The sequence below is a fragment of the Lathyrus oleraceus genome, chromosome 6 (genome assembly GCF_024323335.1).
Source record: "Lathyrus oleraceus cultivar Zhongwan6 chromosome 6, CAAS_Psat_ZW6_1.0, whole genome shotgun sequence".
In the NCBI taxonomy this organism is placed as follows: domain Eukaryota; kingdom Viridiplantae; phylum Streptophyta; class Magnoliopsida; order Fabales; family Fabaceae; genus Lathyrus; species Lathyrus oleraceus.
In genome coordinates, this window is record NC_066584.1 from 310229415 (window position 1) to 310241664 (window position 12250).

At 33.2% G+C, this 12250-nt stretch overlaps 1 pseudogene; it reads left to right on the forward strand.

Moving 5' to 3' along the window:
• Positions 1–10701: 10701 nt before the first annotated feature.
• LOC127097722 (F-box protein At2g02240-like) lies at positions 10702–11971 on the forward strand (annotated as a pseudogene).
• Positions 11972–12250: the final 279 nt, after the last annotated feature.

The following is a 12250-nucleotide window of genomic DNA, read 5'->3' on the forward strand; positions in this document are numbered from 1 at the left end:
ATCCAAGCTTCAAATGGAAAAGTGTTCAATATTAAAGTTGTTCCCCTTTATATCACCTTTCCAAAAAGTCCAAGATCACCTCATTTGGCCAAGAATTGAATAACTTGCGCGTGACTTTTCTTCAAGGTTCCATTTGGATGAATCTCATGACCACTTTTCATTTCCAATTGCATGACTTCATGGCACAGTTTTAGCATTGCTCATGATCAATTTTGGATCTTTTGACATCATTTGACGGGCCTATCACACGTCCATGCATCCATGCAAGTGAGTATTACTATTTTTGGCATTTTGATGGAAGTGTGTGGAAATCAATTGCATCGCCTATAAATACAACCTCTTCTGCTCATAATTGGGAACACCTTGCCCAAGCTTTGATCTTGCAACCATAACCCTCACTATTAGAGGATAAACTTGAAGGTTTTCAATTGAAAATTGAGTTTCAATTTCACTTTTGTTTTAAAGTTGAAACTCCAAGAATCAAAGCCCTCCCTTGATCCAATTCACTTCCTGCAAGCATCTGAAGTCAAGCCAAGATCAATTGGAAGCAAGATCAAGCAAGATTCAAGCTCCCTCGAAGGTGATTTTTCAGAAACTACATCTCTTCGATTCTCTCTCAATTCTTCACCATTCTCTTTGATTTTTGGTTGCCTGAAGTCCTACCAATGTAGACAACAATATTAAGTTGCTTTGAGGATAGATCGAAGCAACTCAGTTCCTCATCCTCAAAATTCAAGTCCCTGTATCTTTTGATATACTTGGAATTGGAGAAAATTGAGGCCAAATTCGAGCTCCTGAGCAATTTTTCTTTGAAATAGTGTCATTGTTTTTCATTTTCCATTGAGATGAAGATGGACCGGTTCAGTGAGGTCCACCGAAGAAGATGACCGGAGTCCTAGCTCCAGTGGTGTGTTGGCAGTCTCCTGACCATCTACTCATGTTTGAATGTTTTAATCAGAGTCATTTCTTTGAATTACCACGTGTACATTGCTTTGACTTGAGTCCACCAAGGATAGCGTGCATGTGGCCATCAGATATGTCACCTCAATTAATGAGGGAGATCTGATGGCCCTTGTTTTTTCATATTTCTTTTTAATTTCCGAATTTTCATTTAATTGTTTTATTTTGTTTTAATTCATAGAAATTTCATTTTTAATCCAAAAAATATGGGACTTTCACCAAAAATATTTTAATATTTTTCTCTTCCATATCCTGAATTAAAATTATTTTTTTGACTAATTTTGATATTTTTCATGAATTAAATGTTTTTGTGCATATTTTTAATTGTTTAAAAATACTTTTGACTTTTTAAAAATCATTAAATTTTTTGTCTAAGGTCCTTTGATATTATTTGACCTAGGATAAATCCCTTGGTCATTTATTTGGTGTTTTGAAGGGATTTTAGGTTTTGACCAAATTAAAATGTATTTTAATTCATTTTTAAATTGATTATTAATTGATTAAATGCTTAAAAATGTTATTGAGCCATTTTTATGGTCTTGTGATGTTTGACTTTCTGTTTGGGCCTTGGTCAAGGTTGATTTGACTTTTGTTGGATCAAAACCATTGGATTTAGGGGATTGATGAAATATACATTTCATCTCCCAAAATTAATGGATGGTTTTAATTTAATGAAATTCCTCCCATGATCAATTTGTGTTTTATATATTCCTCTCCCTCTTCATCTTTATCCTTATTCTTCCTCATTCCCTCATTTGACTAATGAAATCTCTAATGTCTAAAGGCTAATTGATTCATCAATGACCTTGTGTCACATGAATCAATACAAGTATGACTGATATATGTCTCTCCCTCTTGATCATTTCTTTTAGTGTATGGTATATTTTAAGAGTTTGGTTCTTCATACCAAATCTCTAACATGCATTAACACCTAAATTCTCATTGCCCGGTCTCAAATAGTTGTGACTTCTACATAAGTTCAATTACGATTACTTAACATAGAGCTAAATTTGACCGTCAAGGCATAAAATTCTAGTAAGTAAGATTGTAAGTCTCCCATTCTTCATGGCATTGTGTGGAGACTTGACCTTTTTTCCTTTCATGAGAGCTAGTGGCATACTTGTTGAATTACCCAAGTTGGAACCCTTCTCATGGAAGATGTCTTGGTTTAAGGATCCATACTTGTGAATGAATGGTCAAGTGTTCTCCAAAGAATGACTTAATCAATTAAAAACCATCACTAAAACTTGACTAACTTTTGACTAACATTTGACTAATTCTTGTTAATATTGCTTTACTTTCAAGTCATTTACTTTATGCAATTTAAATTTCAGTCATTTATCATTCATTGTCATTTACATTTCATATAACTTGCTTATGATTATGTCCTTTTCACTTTGTTCATTTGAGCCATATCTTGTGATTGTTTATATTATTTATGTATTTTGGTTTTGTTTGTGGTCTTAGGACCTTAAAATACTTAATAACAACAAAAGCACTAAAAAACATCTGGTGGAATGTTGATCTTGATCTGAACTTTTGGACTTATGACTATGCAACATTTCCTATGCAAAAGGACTTAGCCAATGCCAACATTTTGAGACTGAGCTATTGAGAAGTGTGCTTTCATCTGATACAAGCCTTGGGATTTGTTGGAATTCATTTGCTACTTTGTCTTTGTGGTTAATTGTTATTTTAATCCTGTGTTTGATGCTTTTTTCTGAGTTGATCAATGAATATTTCATCTGATACATGAGAAAACAATGAAGAATGCTAGATATTGGATTTTCTTGCTTGGATATGGTTATCTTTATTTGATGTCTTGATCTTTATGATGTCTGGATATTGCTTATTACATATTACTTATTGTTTGGTCAAAGTCCAAACGAAAATGAGTTTTTATATGACATTCTTGTTTGTTGGATTGCATCATATTGGTCAGATCTTTTCAACCCTTAACTTTTAAATTTGTGCCTAGGATAGTCTCTTCATCTCCTCCCACTTCTTAAAATTTCAAAACCTTTCCCCCTTTAAAAAAATTGCTTATGATTTCAAACTTAGACTTTGTTTTAATACTTAGAAACTTTGGCCTTATGCCATTGAATTTTCAAACTTTTCTAAAATCGAATTTGTAAATAAACTTAATCATATTGACTTAAAATTTCAAAAGACAAAAAAAACTAACGACTCCATTCCAACGTTTGGCCCTTTGTGCATTTTCTTATTAAACTTTTGTTAAAAACAATTCACCAACTTATTTGAAATTTTTACCATGAACTACGAGGTTTTGATCCCTCATTTTTATGTTGGTACGTAGGCACAAGTCTAAAGGTCTTGTCAAACACAAAAATATAATTAATGAATTCTGTTCTCATCCCCACACTATATTCTTATCAAACATCATTTATACCAAAAAACACATGCACACATAAAAAGGTCTCCCTAGGAGTACCTAAGACACTTTGGGTGCTAACAACTTCCCTTTGTGTAACCAACCCCCTTACCTGTAATCTCTGGCATTTTATTAGTTTTGATTTGAAAACTTATTATCTTTGGATTCTGTTTGTACTTTTCCCTTTTCCTTTGGAAACAATAAAAGCGCGGTGACGACTCTGGTTTTATTGACGTTAAGTTTATCCATAGCTTGATGGTCATGAATTTACCTCTACAGAAATTAAGTGGTGACTCTGCTGGGGAGTAGTCCTCAGTGGGTTTAGCCTACTTTTTTATATGTGTATATTTGTATATTTGATGTTTGTATATTTGTTTGTGTGATATAATCTGTTTGTTGTGCTTGGTGATCTTTTAGTGGTGAGATAAGTTCTAACCCGAACTTGAGTGCAATTAAGATAGGAGGATGATATAGTTATGTTCAACTTGTGTGGAGTATGTCGCACCTCGAAAATGCGATTCCTCGCGATGGTCGCAGAAAAGATTAGTTCGAACAGAGTCGCCACCGAACTTTATTCATTTTAATGAAGGAATAGGAAAATATCGATAAAACCTTTAAGAAAATAGAATAATGGTCGTCGCAACCATATTCGGGTTCGGAAGTCGATTACGCAAGGGGAAAGTATTAGCGTCCCCCACGTCTGTTGTACTCAACGAGAACCTTTTAGTCTAATTTGCTATTTGAATGTTAGTTGAATGTTATTTGCTGTCTTCAAGTGATAAAGGTCGACAATAGATATGGATGAAAACCTCAGAAGGGGACATGAGAGGTTTTTTATTAGTGTGCTCGCCAAGATCTCGCAATCTCGTGCCTACGTATCCTTATGGTGCAATAAGAAAATCAGAGCATTCGTAGTTCGGGGAACTACGGTTGGTTGGTGTCTTTTATGATCCTACGCGAACCGTAGATTAAGGAAATCAGAGCATTTGTAGTTCATCCCAAAGTTTAACGAAGCGAACGCCTCTTATACTCTTTTTCATCCAAAAGTTTAAATTATGAAAATAAAGTCTTTAGGAGTTATATTGGTTTGGAAAAGTAATTTGAGTTTGTACTACTAAGGTTTTAATCAGAAGTCGACAATTTGAGCAATATGGTGTGCGCCAATCGCTCAATTGTTCGAGAGATGGTGAGGCGAACGCCTCCCATTCCCTTCATCCGAAATTTAATTAAAATAAGATTCTTAGAAATTATATTAATTTGAAAGAAATGATTTGAATTTGTATCGGCGTGAAGTTAATCGAGTTTTAAATGAATCACTTGGCATTGAACCAAGGTTTTGCTTATGAATAAGATTGGAAGAATTTAGTTTGAAAACGATTATGAAATTGTCATAGTGATCAATTATTTAATTAGTACAAAAATAATAATTAAAAAATAAATAAACCACTTAATTAATATAATCAAAATTAATTATCAAAATTATCTGATTAAATCAAATAGTCGTTGTAATTAAAATTAATTATCTAAATTAACTAATTTAAATAATAAATAATTTTAATTAAAAAAAGTTGAAATATTTCTTTGAACTCTAGGAATAGAAAGACTGTGGATAGAAACACAATAAAGTAGAAAAAAACCGGTTTGTTCATAGCGACAACGGGATCGAAGTGTCGTATGTGAAGGTCCAAACGCGGTGAAATTTCGTATTGATGTATTGTAATTTGACGATATATCGGCATGAACTACCGAATTCGCGAATTAAAAGGTTATTAATTTAAAAACAAAAGCTCACCATTATTTACATTGTTTTCATAACTTTTATCAAGACTCATAACTACAAAATTTATAATAATGATCAACTGGAAGGAAAAAAATTATATCATCCACTTCATTAAATCTCTTTCCTCTTCAGTGGTCTAGTTTGTATAATCACACCAACAGAAAAAAGAAGTTAAGGCAAATAGAGACGAATCTCATTCCTTTTCACTAGTCTAGTACAACATTTGCAGTATATCACTCAAAATGTGCATCCAAACCAAATCCCTATCTAACACAAAGTATCATGGTGTTTACATAAATCTCTTTAACTTATACACATATTTATTTTCCTATATATTAACACCAAATCCAAAATAATAAACTTATGAACCACAATAATCGCAAATTATAAGAACAAATGATGCATTATCTCTCAACAACATAAATATCGAAGCAATATAGCCAAACTGGACGATAAATACGGGGTTCAATGATAAATACGGGTTTGAAACGATCCATAGTCGAAAGCAAATCCAACCGAAAAATAAAACAAGCTTATAGACTATACCGAGTTGGATTGATGCGGTAAGTGGTGATTAATATCCTGAGATTATGCTGCCCAAATTATATTTGAAGTAAATCCGTCAACCTTTCCGATTTCGGAACCCTTGGGTCGGAAGAGATGTGGGTGAGAAGAGATGTTTACGGCGAGAGGGTGGAAGAGCGCATGTTTATTGACAGTGGTGAAAGATTAGGGATGAAGGTTGTGATTTCGTGAGATCGCTGTCGGCGGCGGCGCGACGAGGTTGAGGGGGTGGGTGCAAATGTTTGGTGGTGGAGTTCGTCGGAGTTGGTGTTTGGACGATGGTTTTCGTGACGGTGGTGTTGAGGAAGGGAGATCGTTTGGTGGTGAGTTAGGTGTGGGTTTGGCGTTTTGTTTGTCGCCGACGGAGGTTGTTTGTGAGATGAAGGGTGTTTTGGAGGCGAAAAGGTTGTTGCGCGGCGGAGGATAGTTGAACGGTTGTGTAGTTGGGTGACGCGACGGCCGAAGGATGATGCCGGCGCGGTGGGTTCGTGAGTTGTTGTGGCGAGATGATGGCGGAAGAAGAATGGAGGATGGGGGTGAAGGTTGTTGATGGATTCACGGAGGAGTGAGTTCACCGACAACGGAGGGAGATTGTGAGGGTTTCCGACGGCGGGGGATTTTTGAGGGTGTGTAGTGTTGCCGAAAAAGTTTTGGCCTTTTTCTTTTACCCAAGAAGACGATTCTCTTCCTTTTTTTTTTTTTTTTTTTTTTATGAAAAAAGGTTGTTTTTTTAGAGTAGGTGACCAAATCACCTCCTTTTTCTCTTCGTTTCTCCTTTTTTTATTTTTAAGGGAGAGCCTCTCCTTTTACTAGTGGTTAGTGAGAGCTATTGGAGAGAGGTGTCTATCCGTTGAGGAGAATCCTCTGTCCTTTAGTGGTTACCCGAAATTTAAAAGAAAACCTTACAGCTGGCCAATAAAAAAAGAATCTTTTTCGTCTTTCCCAATCCTCTTATTAGGGGATTGTCACGAGAAAGTCCCCCCCAAATATCTTCAACGCGTCTCTTTTACATATCCACCTCCATGCTGGATTTTATTTGCTAATCTAACAATGCCACGTGTCACGTTATAATTGGGCAAAGTGACATAATTTTCAAAACCACCAATATGAGGGAGCCACGTGGTACTGATTGAGGAGATAAAGTATTTATTATTTCTTTGATTTTATTGATTGAAGCAAATAAAATAAAGTACTAATTTATGATTGGTTGATAAGGGAAAGTGAGGATAAGGCATGTGGGCCTTTGATTAAATTCGAATCGACGATTCAGATTAAATCAAAGAAACACATTTAATTTAAAATGGCAAAGTTGCCCCTTTTATATGATTTTAATTGATTTAAAACAATTTAAATCATCACATCAAATAAAATTCACATCTTTCTAAATACACATGATGAAAATAAAATGAGAATACGGAAAATTCTATTTATTTCTTTTGAATATTTTGGCGAAAGAATAAAAATAAAATGACTAAAAATGAATAAATGTCGGGCGAAAATTTGCTCGAAAAATTAAATCGGATGCACTAAAATAATCAACACGAAATATACTTATTGAAAAAATACAACATTTATTTTAATTTCGAAATAAATTTTCACCGGTTAAACGGCTCAGACGGATCAAAATGCAACTGAACAAGTCGTCGAAAAATATAACGAGCACAACAGTTTAAACTACGTGAACCGTAGATTAATAATATTGACGTCTACAAGCTTGATTTTGAAACTTTTTACCCACTGATTTTGCACGTGCTTGAGAAATCATTTAACCAATTTGTCTGTATATTCAAGAATTTATTTCGACTGATATTTTAAGTATTATTTATGATGAAATGCATGTCATGTTATACATGTGATGCAAATTAAAAATGAAATCAAATTTATGAAAACTTAGAAATGCCTGGACAGAATTGGGGTATGACAGAGTAGTCCTTAACAAGTTGGCTTGAGACTCATCTACTCAGTGGATACCCTTTTGGAGTTATTGATGTCACATAAGTTATTTGTGGATAGGCATTACTTTCTCTGATTTGGGGTCCGAGAATCTGAGGACCATAGAACATTTAACCCAACTTGGCCTATTTAGGACGTAGTGCAGAGACTGTTCAGGTGTAGACTTGATCACAATTGTTACACGATACTACACTTAGACGAGTTTATCTTGAGAATATTATGGGTTGATGAGTCAGTCATCATAACCTATAATATCTAATAGATGGGATTAAGACTTTGAGAACTTCTTAGAACATGATCTACATGTTTTTATCCTTAATACACTCCTTTGGGATGGTTATTAACCTGACTACATGCTCGTGATTCACAACAAACCCTTTATTTCTTGGTTTATCCGATTAAGTCTTGTCAATATCAATGGAACTTTGGTGTTAATAAGGTGAAGACCATAATCCACCAAAATGGATGATTGATCTTGATGATGACTTGATCCATCCATTGACCTTTGTTTGTGTTTGTCTTGTGAATGATCCCTTACTTGTGATTGTTGCATTCATGCATTCATGCGCATTATAACATTCATCACAGAGAAATAAATTTCAAGGAACTAAGGTCGTATTTGCAAATATTTTTAGACCATGGATTATGGACAAAGGAACACTAAGAAGTATAGTTTCAGATGTCCCGATTTGAAAGAGCTAAGGAAGTTGTCATCCTTTGTATTAGATCCATTGGACTTCAAGCAACATCATGGGAAGGTTTTATCTGTGTTATCTGCTAATATGGTTGAAGGACTTCTAAGTGTGTTGGTTCAGTTTTATGATCCTCTCTACTGGTGCTTCACTTTTCCCGATTATGAGCTTGTGCCTACGTTAGAGGAGTATGCCCATTTCTTAGATTGAAGCCTAGTTTTTTTAGTTCTTTTTTATTGTTGGATTAATGGGCCTACCAAATATGGGTCGCCTATATTTTTTCCAACCTATACCTCTATATGCTTGCTTGCATCCCTTCTTTATGTTTTTTTTGCTATCTTCTTGCATAGTGAGCCTTAAGTCTATTTATATTTACTTTATTTATGTCATCCCTATGTTGTAAATGTATCCCCATCCCTTGATTTTTAATCCTCATTTTATTTTCTCATGTTTCTTTTATTTTAGTTAGTTAATAAATTTAATTAGTTAAATAAAGTAACAATTAAAATCAACATTTCTAAATTAAAACCCTTGATCAACAACAAGTGATTTTCAAAATGTTTCACCAATCCCATCCAATTCCACAATCATTTCGTCATCAATTAAAAATAATCCATTTAAATTCAACAAACGCGCATCAAACTACTTGATAAACATCAAGTCATTTTTAAACTTAAACGTTTCAAAATCTTTTTCACAATAAACAATTGGATGAAAAAGGATTAGTTGGACGTAATTATCCATCATAGTCCCTGAGTATTTTGATGATGATTGTAATTAGCCAATCGTTTGAATACTCGTCTTCCATTCAAAACACAATAAATAACTGAATCCATTTCATCTATTTAGTGGATAAGAATGGATTATTTGGACGTAATTATCCAGCCTAGTCCTTGAGTATTTGGATGATGACCGTAGTTAGCCTACCGTTCCAATACTTGTCTTCCGTTAAGGAAACATGACTTAATTCGCCTCACAAATTTCATAAAATAACTAGGACGAAAAATGATTAGTTGGACGTAATTATCCATCCTAGTCCCGGAGTATATGGATGATGGTTGTAATTAGCCTACCGTCCGAAAACTCGTCTTTCATCAAAAAAATCTCAATCAATCAAATTATCTATTTCCGCCTTAGCGCGATGTCAAAATATTTTCATAAACGAAAGATGCTTCGTCCATTTCGAAACGATGCAAACAACGTTTTATTCCTACCATGTGCGAGTAGTAAGTAACGTTTTCCGCTCGAATGAGATGAGAATGTAAATCTCTGAGAGTCCGAATTGTGTTGTCCATTTCGACGCGACACAAATGTCCCTTCCTAATGTTCATTTCCCTTCTTAAATAAATGATAATCGTCAAACACTATAATAAACAATCCAAAAAATATTTTTCTTTCCCAAAACTACGTAGCTTTAAATTCTTCATCGCACCAAAGGATGCGTAGGAGCAAGACTTACAATCTTATCAAGCACCCTAATAAAAAAACTTTTTTTAAGCCAATTAACAAATAAGAAGGAACACAAACACTTTTTAAACTAACCGTTAACACAAAACTAATTAGATGGTTCCCGTTGAGTACAACGGATGTGAGAGATGATAATACCTTCCATTCACATAACTGACTCCCGAATCCAAATTTGGTTGCGACATCATTTTCTTTTTTCTTTAAGGGCTTTATCGATATTTTTTTTTTTTTTGAATAAATAAATTTTGGTGGCGACTCTATTATTATTTCGAGCGTGCGAACACCCATGGTATTTTCGCAACGCGACACACATCATATGTTTATCATGCGAATTATTATAATTAAAATTAAGTAAAAAATATTATTTATATTTTTACGCGTGTGCATGTTTAAAAAAGCAAACAGATGACCATAGTGCCCATCTAGAAGCTAATTTTTATTATTGTTAAAAATAAAAATAAAAGTTGTCTCTTACCAGAATAAAAATAATTTTTTTAAAATATAAAAAATTATAAATTATATTTTACCTAAAATATAATTTTTTTTATCAAGTAACTTTGTGGCAAAGAATTCTACATAATATAATAAAATTGAAGGGAATGTATATATAACTATATATTTATAAAATCGAAGGGAATGTATATATAACTATATTTTCAGTCAGTTACACCTAATTTTTTATTTATAAAATTTACTATATTGTATTTGCCTAATATAATATTTTTTAGTATAGTAATATATGTGAGTAAAAAAATTAGTATTCTTTGTGGTTAAGTTATTTCTAAAATCATATAAAGAAATTACTTTCTCGAATATCTCAAACATTATTTAAGAAGGGAACAAAATATAAGAAATCAAATACTTTTTTAAAGATTATTATCATTTATTTCATAGTTCTTATCACACATTTCACCAACAATTTCAACAGTAGCAACAAATATGAAAACGAAGTATGAAGAAGAAGAAAACAAGATAGATGTTCTTCCAGAGGAATGCATTGCCAACATATTATTGCTAACATATCTAGTTGATTCATGTAAATTCTCCATTGTTTCCAAAGATTTTTGTTCTGCCTCTGAATCAGACATTGTTTGGGAACACTTTCTTCCATCTGATTTGATCTCAATCATTTTGGAATCTCAATCTGGGTCCTCTTTACTAACCACCTTTCCCTCTAAGAAGTCTCTCTATCTCACTCTTTTTGACAATCCCATTATTATCGACAATGGTAAAAAGATATCATTATCACTATATATAATACGATTATATGTTAAATATTTGACTCTTTAATAGTATTTGAAATAATTAAATGGTGCTACTAAAATTCAGAGCTTTCAGTTAGAGAAACAAAATGGTAAAAAGATATACATGCTTAGTGCTAGAGATCTCTCCATCGCTTGGGGTGACACTCCTACCAATTGAGATTGGATACCTCTACCAGAGTCCAGGTGAGTTCTTATTTACAATATAGTAGTGATACCTTTAAAAGAAAGGGTGTTTGATTATGTGACTGTGTCGTACACCTGCATTGACACAATTTAGTTTTATTTATTTATTTTTAAATTATTACAAGTGTTGTTGTCTTAGTGGCGAGTTGTGTTCGGGTCTATGTGCTTCATAGCTTATTTAGATCTTATTTAAATAATTTTCTAACATTGTTAACATGTTGATTTTGCCATCAATTATTGTTTATAACAGATTCCAAGAGGTTGTTAGGCTACATTATGTGTGGTGGTTTGAAATTTATGGGGAAATTAACACACATGTTTTGTCCTCAAATACATAATATGCAGTTATTCTTGTGTTCAAATTGATTGATCCCCATGATTTGGATGTTATTCCTGTGGAATTAACTATAGATAAATTTGAAGACCGCATATCTACAAAACAAGTTTGGTTAGATCCAAACTATGATAAAGAACGAGATGATGAGTTATTAGGGCTAGAGAGTCCAAAACTGAGAAGTGATGGGTGGTTGGAGATGGAGATTGGAGAGTTCTTTAATTCAGACGTACAAGATGAAGTCATTCAAATTGGTGTTGTCGAGATAAAGGTTGGTCGTACAAAGAGTGGTTTCATTCTTGAAGGAATAGAAATAAGACATAAGAATTAGATTATCATAAAATCACTTTATTTTGCACTTGGCTATTCTTATGCGAGAAGTTTATGTATTGAATAAAATGAATTTGAACGTTTGTTGTATCTAAATATTATGTTTAGAGCAAAAAATTATTTTAGCTTTTGAAACAATTGCAGGACTTATTTTAATTCTTAAAAAATAGAAGTATTTTTTAGTATTTGAGAAAAATAGATAATTAAAAAAATATATAAAATAAAGTAGGTTTAATTGCAATTTTGATTCTCCGATCTTATTTTATTTTTTGGATTTTGGTCCCCCCATTTTAAAAATCACAATTTTGGTCCATTTTTTAAGTTTTTGTG